This window comes from Triturus cristatus, chromosome 2_2 (assembly GCF_964204655.1).
Source record: "Triturus cristatus chromosome 2_2, aTriCri1.1, whole genome shotgun sequence".
Classification (NCBI taxonomy): domain Eukaryota; kingdom Metazoa; phylum Chordata; class Amphibia; order Caudata; family Salamandridae; genus Triturus; species Triturus cristatus.
This window is the reverse complement of record NC_140582.1, coordinates 1050372112-1050392509: the sequence shown is the minus strand read 5'-3', so window position 1 is coordinate 1050392509 and position 20398 is coordinate 1050372112.

Here is a 20398-nt window from a genome sequence, read left to right as displayed (position 1 = left end):
TGATCAAATGTTCTACATCATGATCAAGACCAGGCCACCAGAAATCTCTACGAAGCCTACCCTTAGATTTTACAATGCCCATGTGGCCCTCATGCCTCAATTGTAATATTCTGCTTCTCAATGTCACAGGAGGAATCAATCTAGTACCTCGTAATAAGAATCCCTTGTCAACAGCAAGTTCATCAGCAATTTTCTCCCAACCTCCCTCACATTCCTTAAGAACATATCTACCTCTTTTACCTGAAATTACAAAGTCTCCCACTTTACACAGAATCACATCCTTCTGCAACTCCGTCCACCACTCATCTTCATTTATAGTTCCTTCTGTCACTTCACAAACACTCACCTCATCCTCTTCACACAACTTATCTTCAACAAGAGAGGGTGAAGTAACTGTGTCAACTAACTGTGATAAACAGTCTGCAGAGAAATTACTGGCACCTGGGACATATTGTACAGTAAAAGAAAAATCTTGCAGACCAACAATCCACCTACGGATTCGAGATGAGATCGAATCCAAACCCTTCTTATTGAAAACTTCAACTAGTGGTTTGTGATCAGTCTGAACGTGGAATCTAACACCCCAGAGAAAATGTTTAAATCTTAACATTGACCAATACACAGAAAGGGACTCACGCTCTACAACAGAGTAGTTGCATTCTGCATCCCCAAGTGATCTTGAAATGCATGCAATAAGTTGCTCTTTGCCATTTTTCTCTTGAATAAGCAGAGCTCCTAATCCCTTGCCACTGGCATCACAGACTATCTTCGTATCAGCCATAGTATCAAAAGACTGTAATGAAGGAGCATTATTCAATTCACGTTTGACATTGAAAAATTTTCTAGCACAATCTTGTCCCCATACAAAATCATTTTTTTTCTTTAACAAAACTCTCATATTAAACATTTTGCTAGCAAAGTCTTTGATAAATCGACTGTAATATTCCACCATACCAAGGAAGAAGAAAGTTCTTCTTTATTCTTGGGCACCTGCAGCACTTGGATAGTGTCATCCAAGTCTTCTTTTGGTCTAATGCCTGTTGAAGTAATCCTGAAACCTAGATATGTGACTTCATTAACTCCAAATTTAACATTTTCCTACTTTAAGGGTTAAACCAGACTGCTGTAGTTTTTCTAATACCTGTAACACACGCTGGTCATGCTCTTCGTTGTTGGATCCAAAAATAATAATGTCATCTTGGTAACACATGACACCTGGTTGATATTTTAAGATGTTAGACATAATCCTTTGAAACACTGCTGCGGCAGAAATCAAGCCAAAAGGCAAACTTTTGAATTTAAAATTGCCAAAAGGAGTAGTGAAAGAAGTTTAATCCTGTGAGCATTCATCCAGTTCAACCTGATGATAGGCCGACATTAAGTCTAAAGTACTGAAAACCCTAACACCAGAGAAAGTGGAAATCATCTCTTCAATGTTAGTTAGAGGAAATTTATCGACTGTCACCACCCTGTTCAGCGCTCTGAGATCCACACAGAGACGAATGTCACCATTACTCTTCTGAGCAACAACGATCGGGGCCAACCATTCGGTTGCTTCAACCTCTTCGATTACCCCACACTCTGTCAACGTCTTGATTTCACTCTCAACTGCCGAAAGTAAATGCAAAGGTATCCTCCTTACTTTGGACACAACAGGAATTACATCAGATTTCAACTTGATGTGATTCTTGTAGCCAATCAACTTTCCCAGTTTGTCTTGAAAAAGTTTACAAAATTTTCGCACAAACATGTTATTAACACAATTAACTTCATCAACTTGAACTTGTGGAGACATATTAGGAATTAAACTGACCCCCAATTCTTTTTAATGACTCCATCCAAGAAGATCATCACCATGACAGAAAACATAAACCTCCCCACTCGTGCTCTTGCCACCCACAATTAAGGGAGCCTCAAAGTACCCAAGCATGTCAATTTTAGAGCCTCCATAACCTCCCGGTTGAATGTCCATTTTGGACAGAACTTTGTCATTAAAAAACATCTTAGAAAACGTTTGCTCAGAAATGATGGTAATGTGTGAGCAAGAGTCAAATTTCATCACCACATCCTTGCCATCAATGCACACCACTTCAGACGGGAATAAAGTATTAGACTCCTCAACTTGTAAAACTATTTCTTGACAAACCTCTTTACCTCTACCCCTATTCTGTTTTCTGGACCTCTTCCTGCAGCATTTACTAAAATGGCCTCTCATGCCACATGAGTTGCATACTTGTGATAGTGTAGGGCAAAATCTGTCATTGGCCTTGTGACCATCATACCCACACCTGAAGCAACTCACATTCTGTTCAACTCTCTTAACACTCTTTGTCTCAACATTCTGTTTGACCTCTGGGACAGTCTGAGTTTTTACAACATTGATTTCCGAGGAATTGTCTTTACTAATGGAATTTAAGTTTTTTTTTTTCAATTCTCCCACACATTTCAAGATATGCTCCACTTGTTTTGCAACAATGAGTACTTCATCCAAGGGTGGTTCATCTTTCATCCACAATTCCTCCCTAATTTTGTCATCGTAAAACAAATTGATCCCTAATCCTTTCTTCAACCGCAGCCCCAAATTTACATTTCGAAGCTAACTTTCTTAATGCTGTCACAAACTCCTCAACAGATTCGTTCTGACCCTGTACCCTCAAACCAAAGTGATATCTCTCCAATATCGTACTGACACATGGCAAGTAATGATGATCCAATTTTGCAATGGCAATCTCATACTCATTCAGATTGCGCGCTTCAGCATGTGGAAGCGCAGGTTAGTTTTCCAGAACATCCTGTCCCTCTGCTCCCAAATAGTGTAACAATAAAGCACTCTTGCGCTCCGCACTAAGATTAGTGCCACACACACGTGCATAATTTCCAAACACCTTTTTCCACTTATTCCACTCAATTAGTGGTTCGCCAGGTGAGGGTAGAAAAAACGGTACCGAAGTGACATTTTGCATTATGTAAATACACACTTCTTATAAACAAAATGTATCACTTCGAGAAATTAATACTTATAACAACATCACGAAGTCATATGATCTTCGTAAACTCTGTGAGGTAAAATACCAACAATGTCAACAAATAAAAACTTTATAAAAAAAAAACAGTCTCATATGTTTAGGCAGTTTCAGAGTTTCTATTTATGCCACAACTGACGATACTTATAATCTCCGTAGGTAAAACACACAATTTTGTTAAAAATAACTTCCTCAGAAAACGATCCGCAAGTCACAGTGTAAACCAACTGTACACCGCAGAGCTGGAGCTACGCAGACACCATTCCACACAGCTTGGTGAGAGGCACATTAATTTTCACTTGGTGCAAACTGCAGTCATCCAGCTTAATTAGACCTCCTGCTTCACTTCTGACACGTTTGAAGTCGGCGCCCGGCAGAGAGCACACACCGCCGGCAGTCATTCAGCCTAATTAGACCTCCAGCTTCACTTCTGACACGTTTGAAGTCGAAGCTCGGCAGTGAGCACACACCGCCACTCTGCTTCCACACAGCTCGAGACTCATAAATGGAGCAAGCAGACAGTTCCTTTCAGGCCAGTCGTCAGATAGAAAGCGTGAGCGTGTTTGAAAGCGCAGCCGCTCCAAACCGGACACTGAGACTGACAAAAGACCCTCTGAAATGGGGTAAAGAAGTGACAGAAAGTTCACACTGCAACAGACAATTAAAACAGCATGACACCTACTAGTTAACAGCAGTGCAAGGCATGAAAAGGAATCTCCCAAAGCACAAGCGATAAACGTCAGCTCCGTCTCTCAGCTCGATATAAACAGCTGATGTGACCGGGAGAACTGAGACGATCCTGTCATTTCGTTAAGGTATCACAGACTCCAAATCCCATCCTCGTCGCCAAATTTGTGATGTCATCTTCATAAACAAACAGTAGACAGCATAAAGGTAAAAGTCTTCTTTATGGACACCTTCATCGACATCGACAACGACATAAACTGTCATCAGGTACAGCCTGGGGTCTAATCAGTCATCGCTGACGCTGAGGTCATAACATTCCGAGAGGGGAAAGAGATGAGATAAGAGGCCAAACTGTCACACTCTGCCCACCGCACATCTACCACAAAGCAGCTGCAGCCATAGCACCAGAACTAGGCTGGACCATCAACGCCTCCCTCGAATCCGGCATCTTTCCTGACGACTGAAAGCGGTCAGAGGTCAAGTCCTCAAAGAAACCCTCGGCGACCCGATGGACCTGAAAAACTACCGGCCCATCTCTCTCCTTCCCTTTACAGCCAAAGTCACCCAAAGATTCATCAAAGAAAACGCCATCCTCAACTCCTCCAAGTCCGGTTTTTGCAGAAACCACAGCACCGAGACCGCCCTCCTCGTCACCACCGATGACATCCGCATGCTACTCGACCAGGGCCACACTGCAGCCCTCATCCTACTAGACCTCTACGCAGCCTTCAGTACCGTCTCACACCACACTTTCGCAGCCAGACTCCACGACGCCGGTACACGAGGAACCACCCTCGACTGGATCCGCTCCTTTCTCTCTGGCAGAACCCAAAGGATCAGACTCCCTCCCTTACCCTCTGAACCTACAGAGATCAACTGAGGAGTACCCCAAGGATATTCTCTTAGCCCCACTTTCTTCAACATCTACATGGCCCCCCTTGCCGCCATTGTCAGACTGCACGGGCTCAGCATAGTATCTTACACCAACGACACCCAGCTCATCCTCTCTCTCATGAGGCAAAAACCCCGAAAACACCAGACTCAGCTTCCATGATAGAATGATGAGCGACAGCTGACTAAAACTGAACTAGGAGAAGACAGAGATCCTCGTCCTCGGACCCTCACCCACCGCACGGGACAGCTCCTGGTGGCCTCCTGCCCTTGGTAGCCCACCCATCCCAGCAGACCATGCCCGGAACCTCGGCATTATTCTAGACTCCTCCCTCACCCTGACACGCTAGATCAATGACGTCGCCTCCACCTGCTTCAACTCCCATCGCATCCTCCGCAATACCTTCAAGTGGATCCCCCCGAATGCAGGAAGACCGTCACCCACGCACTCATAACCAGCAGACTGGACTACAGCAACGCCCTCTATGCCAGAATCGACAAAACCCTGCTACACAAGCTCCAAACCATCCAAAACACCGCAGCCAGACTTGTCCTCGGAACCCCACGACACAAGCACATGACCCACCACCTACGAGACCTCCACTGACTCCCCATCGAGAAGAGAGTAACCTTCAAGCTACTCACCCACACCTACAAATACCTCAACGAAAGAGTCTCCTTCCACGTACCCAAAAGGAACCTCTGCTCCTCTGACCTCCCTCTGGCAGAGCCCCACGCATCTGCAGAACCATGGCAGGCAGAAGAGCCTTCTCCTACATCGCAGCAAAGACTTGGAACAAGCTCCCAGTCAACATCAGATGCTCCCCCACCCTGCACACCTTCAGGAAGAGCCTCACGACCTGGCTCTTCAACCGATCCCAGCGCCTTGAGACCCTCACGGGTGAGTAGCGCACTTTATAAACCCCTGATTGATTGATTGATTTTGTAAGGCACGGGGAGATTAAGTGATTTGCCCATAGTCACAGGGTGTTGAGCGTCCCTGTAAATACTCAAACCCGGTTCCCCTGCATAGAGGTCGACTGTTATGCCACATCCTCTCACAATCCTCTCACTGATGAGACCTAAATAGGCTGAAACAGGTTTGGGGTGCTTGTGTTCACATCTAAAGGGGAGCTGGCCTAGCACTACATGGTGGACTGTTGTTCCTGGGGCAAGTCTAAGGTCGATTTGCAAACAGTTTCTGTCTAGAGTACAATAAAAATGATTGTTATAGCCAATTCTAAGCCATCGTAAAGTAAATTTTCTGAAAGTAAAGCATACAGTTCAGATCAAGAGAGAGCTGATGTGAAAAAGTGACATGCATTCCAGTGTCCCACACACCAAACTTACCAGGGGACAAGATTCCTGTATCACTGCAATATTAGGCCACGTTAATCCAGTAACATGCTTGACCTTGCACATATGTTAAATATTAGACATCTATCTTACTGGGGAACAGAGTCCAATATGGACTCCAGCAAGTCCACGTTGTCGGGTCCCATGAAAAATGCCGAAACCTAGTCTGCATTTAAATCTGCACTAATCCCAATGAAAACAGAAGACCGACTATCCGTCTTCGATCCTATACGTGGTCATGAGTCGCTAACCAATAGCTGACACAATTGATTAGCCACTCGTGACCGCTTATGAGTCCTGGTAGGTGGGCATGTTTGTTGAAGCAGTGCTCATGCTCCTTGCATATATGGTTTATTAGCCACGGGATCAAAGAATGGTAGTCTGTCTTCCGTTTTCATTGGGATTAGTGCAGATTTAAACACCGAAATAAATTGGCTGCTATTGACCTTGGTTTGATCCATTCCTGTTGCGGATTCTGGGAGTTTCAATCATAGAAATCTAAGGAAAATGTGTGATTTCAGGGATAATTTGAGGTTTGAAGGGTATTGTGGGTAAGAAAACCTCATGGGATCCAGGCAAGGCACACCACTCTGGAATCCACTGGTTGTCTAGTCTTCAAAAATGTCTGTAGTTCCTGGGTTTGCATGGGTGGCACCTGCTGGTGATAGGAAATGTATGGCTACCCACAGATTCCAGATGTTTTTCTCACAGACAAGTGAGGAAAGAGTGTGCTTTCAGTCAAAGTTTGTGTTTCGCAGAGCTTTGTGGGTAAGAAAATGTTCTGGGATCCATATGAAACACTCTGGAGACCCCCAGCATTCTAGTTTTGTTTTTTTATAAACAATTTTATTGACATTTTTGGAAAAAACAGCAGCAACAACATAGACGTAGCACCATTCAGACATGATGAATACTGCAATAGAGTTACAAGAGATTTCCCCAATCTGTTCGTATGGAATCTGTTTCCACCCAAACAGCGGACAGTCAATCCAAAGGTCCCAGCCATTTGCCCCATACACGTTGATGCTCAGTTGGGCACCCTCTTGCCTCGTAGACGGCCTTTTCCTGGATGGCGTACCAATCCACGCCTCTGCGCCATTTAGTTAAGGAGGGAGGCACCGAATCCTTCCAGGCCGCTGCTATATCTCTTGTGGCTACGAGAGCAGCGGTCCCTAGGAACAGCCTGTCAGCCCGTGAGCTATCCAGACCCTCCATCACCCCCAGGAGAAGGACACGGGGACTAAGGGGAATTTCCCACCCCAGCACCTCACTCAACTCAGATACAATGGAAGCCCAGTATTTGGAAGAACATCACAAGACCAAACCATATGATAGAAATCTACTGTGTCTGCTTTACAGCACGGGCAGTGTGGGGCCAGCAAAAAACCGTCCTTGTGGAGTCACACCGGGGTAAGGTAGGCACAGTGGAGATAGTATATCGGAATGAGTCGAAGCTTAGAGATTGTGAGCGTCCTGGGGGCCATCAGAGCGTCCCGTCAGTCCTCTTCCTCAAGAGGGCCAAGCCATCGATCCCATCGGACCCGGAGTGGCTCTATTGTTGATGGGGTGTTATTTATCAGGGAGCAGTAAATCTGGAATACTCCCTTCTTCCTAAACTCCCCATAAGGATTTTGAACTCTAAGGGGCTAAATTTGGGGAGGGTTGTGTGATCAGGGACATGAAAGGTCAGGCTGTGCCGCAGCTGGAGATATCGAAAGAATTGGTTGGAGTGCAAGGAATATGTTTTTTGAAGATTTTGGAATGAGGACAGGTGCTCCCCCCTCCATACGTCTCCCAAGCAGGTCATGCCACTAAGGTCCCATCTATGGAACCCCGACAAAGTCGCAACCCTTCACAGCCATGTGCGGTGCTATAGTGGCATTTGTAGTGAGAGTTTATTTTCCCATTGGATATTTCGCGGCGCAGACCGCCATGCCAGGAGTAATTGGTGGCAGGGTGCGTGTGATTGGGGCCCTGAAGAGCATGGCCTGAAGGCGGGAGAATCCGAGGCTTTCTAGCTTCAATCGATAAGTGGGGTCCGACAAACCTCCATTGTACCAGTCATGAATCACTAATAGGCGTGTGGGCAGGTAGTACAGATATGGATTTGTCATCCCCATCTCACCGTCATATGTGGGCCGTTGACATGTTGTGAGAGCCAGCCGCGACCTCGCCCCACCCCAAAGGAAGGCCGTAATTAGACCATCCAGTTTCCAAAACCAGCCGCAAGGGAGATGGAGTGGAATGTTTTGAATAATGTAGAGAAGACTGGGGAGAACCATCATCTTAAAAACTGCCACCTTTCCCAGAGGATTCAACGGGAGGGTCTGCCAGCGATGGAAGAATTGTCTGGGTCTGGTAGGCTTTCCCTGGTGGTAGACTACCCAAGCCTGACAAGTGCCGGACATTCACCATTGCAAGTGTGACAAAATTGGGAGTTAGCCACACTCTCCTGGCCCATGTGTAAAAACAACGCCCAAAGGAATCCAATGTCTGCTTGTGTGCCATTGGGATGGCATTTCTTAGTCTGCAGGAGAGGGGAAACACTGTTGAGGCTTTAGGTGTGAGGGTGGAGCAGATGTTAGGATGGCCAGACCCTCCTAATATTTCATTAAACAAATTATTTTCTAACATACAGGGCAATCTCTGGCCCTCAATGGCAAATTGGGGCAAATCTCCTGTGTGCTGGTGGGGAGTGGGAGGGGGTTTTGGGACAAAAAAAGACTGTTTTGTTCCTTTTTTGGGTGGTGGTTATGTGTGTGGCTAATGCCAGAGTACAACACCGCACCACTTTTTTTTGCCACAAAAGCAAAATTCCTGGTGTCAGGTGGACTTTCTAACCCCGTAGGCATCTATGGGGTAATATACTCAATTGGGACAAGCCTCCTACTTGGCCCCAGTGGGGCAGAAATACAATATTGCCCCTTCTGGGGAAGGGGTATGGCTCAATGCCAAGGTGGGGCGCACCCTCCTTTTCTTTGGCTCCATTTTGGAATACCTGGTGTTTTTTGGGCTTTCTGCTCCCGGGGGCAGTTTCGGGGTGAATACCCCTATCCATCCCCTGGGTGGTGCAGAAATTCTTTTGGGCCGCGAAGTGTGGGAGATCATGGGCTCATGCTCAGGGACCTCTTCTTAAATACTGTATAAATGTAGTATCTGGTGTCTAATGCGCTCTCTACCCCCGGACGGGGAGAGAGTTGGGGTATTCGCCCCAATCCATCTTAGAGGGGGCCAGAAAGGCTTTCTAGCTTCTTGATGAGGTGGGGGCATGACCATCCCCAAGGTGGGTAGCCCCTACCCCTATACTATTTCTTTTATTCCATTCCCTAGTGTCTAGTGGGCTTTCTGCCCCACCTGAGGGGCAGATTGGAGGTAATCACCCCCATCTGTCGGGGGGAAGGTGTGTGGGTGGGGGCATGGCCATGCCCATTGTGGGCAACCCCCAGCCCTATATTTATTTTATAAATCGCCCCTGGTGTCCAGTAGCCTTTCTGCCGTAATGGAAGGAGGGGTAGATTGTGACAAATCATGGAAAAAACTAAACCTGGCACTTTAATGTGTATACTTTAATTCAGAACAGCTTGTGAATGTCACTGTCCTTGCCTGCCAAAAGCATTTTTTTTAATTCTAGAGACATTAAAATACGACTCTATTCATGTGGTATAATGAAATGTCACAAGCAAGATGGAGTCCAAGGCCTAGATTCTTTGACTTAGACAGAGTTCAAGTTTTTACAAATAAAAAGCATTACATTTTATGAAAACAGCCATATCCTCTGACTAAGGTCCCAAGGTAGATATCAGTCAATAAGCGAGCAGTCACAAACTCAAATTTCTGTGACTTTATTCTGAAATTACATCCCACTGTTGCACCTTGTTTTGCACCTGTGGCAACCCCAAACCTGTTGACCTTGTTTCTGTGGGATGGATGCAGACGAGAAAGACCATGCTACCTAACACATCAGAAATCCCTTCCTTGAAGGACCCATAATCAAGTACTGGATTGCAAACAGGGTCATTTAGTCTTCACACTAGTCAATAGACAACATCCTTTTCCTAGAAGAAACTTTCTGGTAATAGGAAAATACAATATTTTCCAATAGGTCAGTATTAAAAGGGCCAGTAGGTCTGGGGCAGGGTAAACTACATTTTAATGTGACATGTTACTGATTCTACTTCATCTACTATCTTTCTCTATTCTCAGGGCTGGCATTGGCTGGTAACCCTCCTGATGTAAAACCCCTAAGGTCTGCCTCCATTTTATGTAGGCCCAACTCCATCTTGGATAATGGAGGCCACCATCTTCTCAGGCATAGACAATGGAAGTCACAATATTCCCTGATTTATGCATAATCATTGTAATGTCTGCCATTAGTCGCAGATATTGTCTGACCTTATATTTCTAAGAACTGTGAAAGCGTCAAGTTATTTGAATAATGACATAGATGCAACACCTGATGCGACATTCATGTGGGTCAAATGTCTACTTTATAGCATTTCAAGGTTTAGTAAGAACTCATACGGACATATCACTGAAATAGTGTAGTCTGAATTGACGTCCTTTTACCTAACATGTGGCTATGGAAACATCTGGGTTACATACTTTGAGGCACATAAACGATTTCAGACATTCCTTAAAGTATGTCAGAAATTTAAATTTCTGATAAGATTTAGAAAATAGAGGCTGCCAGTTGACCACTAATCAGGAGAGGTCCTTTGCCAAGATTATCAGCCGAGATTCTGCGAGAGACGGTCTTACCTACTCCCAGCACACTTCACACTTCACAGATGCTACATCTCGCCTGAAACTGATAAAGCTGAAACCTGGAGGAAGATCGCAGCACGAAACACTGTTTCATGCCTCCATTGATAAAGACATCCTTTGCTGTCAATGAGGTTTGTAGTACATGTCTTCTCCCTAAGAAACTCTGAACTACACGTTGTTCTGCCTTCCATGGTGTCTTAGTGTAGCGTATACAAGTAGGCATAAGGGTGTTAAGTTTTAGATGACATTTTAACCATGTTAGAAATGTTAACTTTATCTCCATTATTCATAATGTCCCTGATCCCTTCATAGAGATTGTTAGTAACATACAAGCAATAACTCTATTTCAATTACACAGTGATTAGTGTTCTGTGAGGCGACAATATTCATTGTTGATGCATTGAACCAAGTTCACCTGTGTCACCCTTGAGTAGGAAAGCCCACTTTGCAGAGCTACACCAAAGTCATAGCTTATGCAACAGTTGGCTCCCCATCGAGGAATTGAAGTCTGGTCCCCCTCATGACAAACCTGTACCAGAAACCTATTCCGCCTCTCTTGTAGAGCTATAAAGGGTCATTTCTTTCATGGATATTTTTTAACACCTGCCTTGAGCCATTGGTCTCCCTGAGTTTACAGCTGAGTTTGCAGCTTCCAATTCAGTTTACACAGATTGCATTGTATTGTAATTGCATTTATAAGGTGCTGATTACTCCTGTTGAGGAGTGGAACTGCTTTATGGTGATGATGGAGTCACCTATAAATTCAGGACACTATTTTTGAAAAATTGTTTTTATTAGCACTTGATGATTAATTTAATAGAAACAAATATAATATAGACACATTTATACCCAAGAACTCCTGTCTCATCCCTCCACCAACCCCTTGACATTGGTTAGCAATAGCAAGAGAACATATGCCTGCTCGAGTGTTGCCAGCTATGACGCTACAGGTAATAAATGTGCACAGGTGAAATAATGTTGCTAGTTCCGAATTCTATAAATGTCAGTCAAGTTGTAAAGTATTTAGTCATAGGGGATATCAGGTGCTCAATTTTAATAAAATATCTTACTTGAGGAGTCAGTAAGCTGTATAATTACTATTTATGTTTTTCCATGCAGCTCAATTCCTCCATTGCCAAGAGGTAAAATCAGCTTAGCTTACAATTAGGGCTCCCGGTTTTATGGTATTTATTTTTTTAACATTTCCGTCTGTATTTATCCATATTTATTTTTTGGTCCTTTTTTCTGTATTTATCCATATTTATTTTGTCGCGAGCAAATAAAAGACGCTGTAGCTAGTATTTATTCACATTTAAAAAGGCAATGCGTGCTTGGTTGTTATAGGTTTAGATAGATTTATGCAGGTGGGTAACTGCTTTTAACAAAAAGATCATTTTGTTACTTGTTGTTAATAAATTGCAAACCTTCTAATATAAGACAGTGAGCTAGGAAGGGCCTTGTAAGCCTTGCTGTCTTATGTAACACATCCTATGCATTGATTTAAACCCCCTCCTCCCTTCCCCCCTCCCTCCCCTCCCTCCCCATCATGTTTGTCAGTCCGGGCTGAGACAGTTTCCCTGGCACACGCACAGCAGCACCTGAGTACTTCACAGGTCTTTAAAAGGCTATTTACTTGCTCAGGATACTTCACCCCTTAGTGCTCCTGCATCTTCACTCTGCCTATTCGATTGCTGGAAGAATTAGCCCCCCCCCCCCCACGAAATTTCACTCTAGTTGCGCCTCTGCTTCAGTGTCACTGAAGGATATGTTGGTCTGAGACCCCCATAGAGAAACCGGAGCGAGAGAAGGCGACACTGCAGAATGAAACTGAATTAGAGAAACAAACAGAGATCAGTGGAGCACTACATTTCGAACATAGGAAGGAGGAACTCGAGTAACATAAACATTAGTTAAACGGTGCACACCACACTTGGTGTGCCACACTAACTTGTGACCCAGAGAGCTGACAATCTTTTCTATCGCAATAGCAAATAATATTATTAAATCAGGCTGTATCAAGTAAAAAAAGAGTACTGAAAATGATTTTCCAGACATTACACCGTTTGAAAAACATTTTATTCTGTTGAAACCCTTTTACTGTTTACATACATGTACGTTTAAAGTAGCTCTCCAGTGCTACCGAAGTTCTTTTTGTCATTCGTGCTGAACTAATAATTCAGGTCTCCAATAGTTCTAAAACTCGACGATGACAGAACATAAGTATTGTGTTGTCATATTTTTGCAGGTAGCAAACTAACAGGCGTGCTGCTGAGAATCACTTCTCCCTATTTTACTCCTATGTGCACTTGCGATAGCCGTATCCTACACCAAGCCCTTCTTCCTGAAAGATGAGACTTAGTAGGTAATCTTCCCTGCCCCTTTCATCCTTTATCTCCTGGGACCATGTAATCAACGGACCGAAAGCGCAACAGCTGCCCCATTTTTAGCACTTCAAGGTAACTCTGTGTGGCCTCCTCTATAAGTTATAGAGGAGGCCACACAGAGTGCATCCCGCCACCTCTGCTCCAAGCCAGGATACTTAAACAAAAGGAAACCTAATGGCCCCTTAACATTGACCTTTGTTTTGCCTCGGTTGAAATCCAATAAACCCTCTCCCCACCTACGCTCGGACAGACTGGTCTTCTCCTCGAAGACTACAACAAAGTTAAATGTATTTATTGGCATTTTTCCGTTTTTACATATAAATGCAGACAAAGGAAAAATATTTTTCCGTCTGTATTTATATGTAAAAATCCGTTTAAACTGAAAATCGGGAGCCTTACTTACAATACTAGGGGATTCTTTCATCTCCCAATGTAATGCAATGAAACATGTAGTTACCCCCATCATCTGAAAATAATAATGACCAACCTGTGAAACCTAAACCCTTGAACTGAGGGTTTACACAATATCCAGGATGATAACCACAGATCCTCCGGAATTGTGAACCCCAGTTAATTTTTAACAAGGATTTGGATTTTCCTCCAAATGTTTGAGTTACATGGCATAATGATCAAATGTGAATCATAGAATCCACTACACTCTATCGCTAGTAGAGATCAGACACCCTAGGGAATATGCAAGCATGAGACATGTACCACTAAAAAACTATAACTTTGTATGCTGATTGTTAACAGGCCATACTTCTATTAATTCTATGCTGATTGTTAATAGGCTATACTTCTATGAATTCTGGGGGTAACATTCTAAAGGGTCAACCAGTCTCCATCAGTAACAGGCCTGTTTAGTACATTTTCCCCACATATCATAATATTTTAAATTCTGTATCTGTACATCAGCTTGTAGTATTTGGTAAAAGTTGAAAAATAAACCCCTGTTACCAATATGTTTACTAGTGAGTTTCTCAAAGGGGTAAGGTACCTCTCTATTTGGGAATGTAGGATTCAGTTAAGTGTTTAAAAATATGACATTCTATCCCTCTCTGTAATACTAAAATCTGCCCTGCATTCTCAAACGTCTTGATTCATCTGCAAAAGTCCTACATTCCCACCAAAACTCCTGCTTTAAACCATCAAAAGTCTCCTTTCAACATAAGTGTAAAGTCACTATCTATGTGAATTGGAGTGTTAGAAGATGGGAAGGTGGTCAAGCCTCTCTTTTCTGTCACCTTTTGTGCACCTGCACTGGTGTGGCTAGACATACATAACGAGACCGCTGCATTTCACCAACCATGTTAGGTCCGCAATGACCTCCAAGCTACTGGCTATTCCATACATAAGGATATGTTACTTACCTGTAATTCTGGTCCTCTTCTTTGGGTATTCTCTCTCAATTCAAACACAGTAGAATAATATCCCTGCACACATCTGGGATCCCTAGAACACAATTATTAAGAAATGTTGTTTTCAATGAAAACATGTCTATGAGGGACAGCATTTCGACTCGTGCTTCTTTTTTTAGAGTTAAAAAAAATGCAGCCTGCCAAATTAAAAAATGACACATTTGACTGAAAGCATCATTGATATAGCTTTTTTTCAAAAAGCCCAAAATAGGGAAAGTCAAACCTCTAATAGGCTGGGCACACACTGTGCCAATTAGACACTTAACCTTAATGAGACTATAGAGTCAGTCAGCCTTCCCATCATGCAGTGCAGGGCCAGTGAGGAAGCTTCCTTTGAAGGGAATACTGTCCACATAGCCTATTTGCCAAAGTCCTTTGAAACAGCAAGGCAGTATGGTTGTTTGTGGATTCATGACAGAGAAAAAGGATTAAAGTTAAGTAACATGTCCTTCTATTTCATGTAGAACAGAGTAGCAAGCTAAATAAGTTCATACCCGGAGGAGAAATCAAAAGACCATGACAAAGAAGACTCAACTATTACTGAGCAAACAAATTCTGCAATGAGACTATGGTCGCGAACACCACCCCGGCTGAGATGGAAACGTATGTTTGTATTTCCGCATGCTCTAATGGTTCGGAGAAATAAAAACGAATAAAGAAATTTGAATAATAATAAATTCTGCAATGAGGCCTTACGTACCCGGGGGTTTGTTCTGGAGTCAGAGTATATGCAATAATGCTTTGCAAATATCCCGAATAGACACATTTCAGGTGTTGGTTGCTTTGCTACATGGAGAGTGGACTTTAGGCATACTCGAAAGGGGCTGATTTGTCTTTTCGTATTAGATAGTTATGCAAAAAACAATCCATCTGGTTTGCTTTGAGGTAGCCAAACCAGCTCAGGCTATGCCATAATTTATGAATAACTGTTTGGATTGTTGAATGGAGCTTTTGTGTGTAAATAGTATTTCAAAGCTATAGTAACAATCACAGTATGAAGAGCTCTTCCTGGCTGATCAAGGCTTGAAAGAACACAAGGAGACAGATTGTCTGAATGATAAGAAAGTCTGAAAATACTTTAAAGACAAAAGAGTGAATTCCTAAGGAAGCTTTGTTTCAGTAGAAAACCATATACACTTTCCCCAAAGAACGAGCTTCAAGTTCACCCTTCTAAACCATCTTATAGCAAAAGGAAAAGCCAATTTCAATGAGATATGTTGCATGTCTGCCTTGTGGATGGGTTCAACAGTGGAGCCCATTACGTTTTTCAAAACATTGCTAAGTTCCCAAGGAGGAGACCGCCTCCTTACTAATGAAAAATAATCCTCAGGCCCCTTGAAAATTCTTTATCAGTAGCATAGTGAAAAAGGATGTCTAAAAATAGCACTTACCTTTAAACAGTCGTGGTAGCCAAATATACTTTAATATACAAGAAATAAAGGCTAGACAAGCCAAATAAAGAAGAGAACGTAATACTGTCACTTACTGACAAGCACTCAGGTCCACCTGATTCTGAAGACACCATGTGCAGAACCTCTTCCATATAAAGGCAGATGAACCTCAAATGGATTCTTTATTATAATGCAGCTGTCTAGAAGATTCAAGTGTCCATATTGTAGGTACTTAGGAGCCAGGCAGTAAAGTTAAGAGAGTAAAGGCTGGGATGGAAAACCTGTCTGACATTTTGGAATCTAGATCTGTTTTAAGAGGGAATCTCCTGTGAGTTTGCAGTGACAAGTGAAGCAGTTCTGGATGCTATCACTGCCTCAAGAAGTCTGGTCTAGAGGATCATCATCATATTACATTGTGTAATGTTGTTGAAGAGTTTGAATAGCTAGTGTACTGGTCGAAAAGCATAGGTAAATGTCCTTAACCAGGCTATAAAAACAGCATTGCCCTTGGATTTGGTTATTGGGAACCTGGACACATGAGTGTGCAATTATTTATTTTATTGTATGGTGAACAAATAAGTTCCTGGAGTGCGCCAATTCTAAAGGATATTTTGAAGTATGACATTACCTAGCATCCATTTGTCTGATCATCTGTTATGTGAACCTGGCATATGCATTGCCACCAGACAATGTACCTCTCTCCTGCTCAGTGCCATATCTACTGTGCTTCTTTTAACATTGCTTTGCTAGATATTGCATGGCAGTTGTGTTTTAAGTTTAAATATGCACCGTAATTGCCAATAGGGATTGGAGGAGATACTTCAGAGCTAGATGAACAGCTGCCAACTTGAGCTTGTTGATGGGGTAGAGTATCTCCACAGTAGACCATCTGGCTTGCCCTGCAAGATGTCCCATAAGGGCAACTCAGAATTCCAGCAAAGTATACATGACTACAGAGACTGTAGTGGGAGATTTCTGGAATGGAACTCCCATAAACATGTTCACTCTGTTGTATCACTACTCCAGAGACTGCATGGCAGAGATGGTTAGGATAGGTATCTCTTTCCAGTCCACGTCTCCTGACAGAACTGGTCCCCAGCCGTTCTTGTAATAGCCACAAATGCAGTTTGGCACAGTGAACTTGGAGCAAGCACTATACCATGCTGCCCAGGAGTACGATACCTGATACTGATGGAGCTGCTGTTGCGTTCAGAGAAACATTCATAAAAACGACAGTCTTCATTTTGCTTGAAGGATATTGAGTCTCGCTCCAAGGTAGTATTGGTTGCACTGTTTGAAGAAGGGATTTGGAATGGGTATTCAAGTGGAGGAAAAGAAGAAATTAAAATTGTACTCATTGTGGATGGTCGAATGCTGATGACATTCATAGGTTCGAGAGCTGCCAGGAATGTAATTAATTCTAGGTCGATATAAATGAAAGGATAAGTAACATTCTTAAATGAGATATTACATTGACGGCACAGAGCATAATGCTAGGTACAGCTAAATGTATACTAAATTTCCTTAAGCATATATTTCCTCCATTACACCAGCGACTTTATGTATAGCAAAAGACTAGATTCATTCTCAGCCTTCCCATGCCAAGTGGTGGAATTTGGCATGCTACCATTATGAGCCTGAGTCTGCCATCGTTAGCAGGCAAGGACTTTCAAATTTGAGGTGATTCAGAAGTCTATGGGTACCATTTAATCTTCTGCCATAGGGAAGAGTGCATGTTTCAGACTAACTGATAAAATGAAGTTTTCTTTAGTACAGCATGCACTTTATATGATTATATGATTATAAATAAAACTTATGGCGCTGTGAGCATGTATAAAATATTATTCTGCCTTGTTTTTATTCTGATGTAATAGTTATAACCCCCTTTTCTCCCAATAAAAATCAATAAAAAAATGAACCCCTTTACTTTTTCTAAACCAGCAGATTTGAAGGTTTCCAATTCTGTGCCCATGTGCTGTAGTTTGTCATCGGCATGAGGTCCAAAGTGAGAAGATCCATAATAGGCAGATCCATGATTTTTTCTTACGCCTGAAGAGTAAAAGACATGAGTCTCGGTCAGAAGTTGTATCTCAAGCAGATGTCATGACAGATGTGTGCCGTCAAATCCATCAAATCATTTGCTGCACTGATGGACAAGACTTATGTGAACATGCCTACTTTCTGTCTGTTGAGCCTGTGAGGTGATATTGGAGGTTGAATGATAAATGCAGAATAAAGAATCTTCTTTCTTTGCAGCACCATTCATAAATTTAGACCACATACTCCAGAAGGTGGTGAGACTGCAGACCTGACAGAGAGCCTACTCAAATCTGAACCTGAAGATGATGAGATTCTTCGAAAAGGGTGAGAGATCTTCATATGAAAGATCTGTCAGATCTTCTGTCTTTAAAATATCTAGAGTGAAGTTTATTCTTTTTTCTTTGCTGGCTTCTCCTCTGATGCACTACTATGACTATGTCTTTTCTCATTTTGCTTTTTAGGAACGGAACGATGTGGCATTGGAGAATTGTCATCCACATGAGGAGGGTGCTGAAGGCACAGATGGTCCCACGAGATGACTGAGAATCATCATTCACAGATGGAACTTGGTGGAGCTTTTCTGTACAATGTAGCGGTTTTATAGATCATGGAACATCAAAGATGTGCCTCTATGATATCACGTTCTCACAGGAGGCTGGAGTCTGGTCTCTTAGCAGCAGAGGAGTGACTGGAGAAACCCTTGTAGTACTCGTGACCCCGAAGAGGAAACAGTTCTCACTGAAGAGGAATGACCAGACACTGGCAGGGAAACTCCAGAAAACCATTTCATTGACTGCCCATGCATTGACAGTCTCTGCATCAACCTTCTCAACATCGAATGCCTCAACAATGTATACCGTGACAATGACCAGGAGTGTTGGTGACTCTAGGAGCAGCTAGGCTCCCATCAGTGGTTAAAGAAGAAGTAGAAAAATCCCTTGCCACTCTGGAGCTGTGGGAACGCAGACTTGCCAACGTCCTACTACTTTGCCATGAGGCAAACTCCTTCCTTATCCCTGAGGCACTTGTAAGGCACCTACAGACAGACTTTACACTTCATGATGTTAAGGAAGGTATAAAGTGCGAAGAATTCTCACTACCACAGACATCTGTAGAGAGCATTGCTGAACCATACGTAGTTAAAGAGCAGTATAAACCTAAGCTTTACAAGGGCACAAAGTAGGTGAGAGTTCACCAGGAAGCAAAAAAAAGGATCAGCAAGATTTAGTTAAATGGGAAAATATTCTTAACAAGTCTTGAAGCGTTTACGATCACAGCGCACAAGCACGTATTCCTTTCTAATTGTTAATAGAAACATGACTTAGGAAATATGTGGTCAAAGATAAATGTACTCAAAAGTATACAGAGTCAGATAAGAAGTCTTGGGAACAGAGCAATAAACACTTACACACTCGGGCAAATAAGGTTAATGTTTCATCAAAGTTCTGTTAGGATTACGATAAGGGGAACCGAGAAGAAAGCACACAAGTTTAAGGACACAGGTGATGTGATGTTTAAGTGAAAGCATATTATTAACTTGTATTTTTCCTAACTATTTTTTTCGTCAAACTTGTGTTTATTGAACATTTTTCCAAGTACACCATAGGTTATTACCATCATTTCACACATCGCAGGGAGCGTTACAGATATCAACAAAATTGAGGATGTACATAGTAACATATTACCTAGATAATGACCCGGCCCCAATCTCATAGTGAATGCTTAAAGGAAGGGTACAGTTTCTGACAACGGTGGGGCTTGGGCCAATCTCTTATGATCCTTATTTAAAAGCAGACAGTTTAATTAGGCGTCCCATCTTTCTTTTTTGTGATGGTATTTTTCCAAATCCCTCCGACCGGAAGGTACTGTATGAAGTACAGTAAAGGCATACAAAAACATCGCCCGACTAAGGAGTAACCAAGAACCCAACCCCCCTCCCCAACAATGGTGGCGGCAAAATCAACTTGGCATATTCAACCTGGGATAGTAACAGGTAACTCAAAATTGAAAGAGATGAAGCGCTCTGACAGAAGGAGGAAAGACAACCGATGGTAGCTCCCGTGAGAGGAAGGTAACTAACGGGCCCCATTTGAATTCAAAGTTCTTGTAATTATCTCTAAAAATATCAGACATTCTTTCTAAGCTGAGTAACTTCCATAATCTAGAGTGCCAAAGGGAAATTGCCTAACTTTTTATTGCTTTTAAGATAATCAGCATTTTCGTAAGTGCATAAAGGGCTGCCTGTGAGCACTATTTTGAGGTCAACTTTTCAGCTCTACCGAGATGACTAATCTTCCAGCCATTGTGATTAAACCTACTTTTTCTTTGCCAAGATGGTATTGTCTCTCTTTATTCCAGTTTCCCCCCACTTTTTGGAGAGCCAGCCAGGAGTCCTGGTCGTCCTCACTGCTGCTACCAGAATACTGCTTACCCCCGCTGCATTG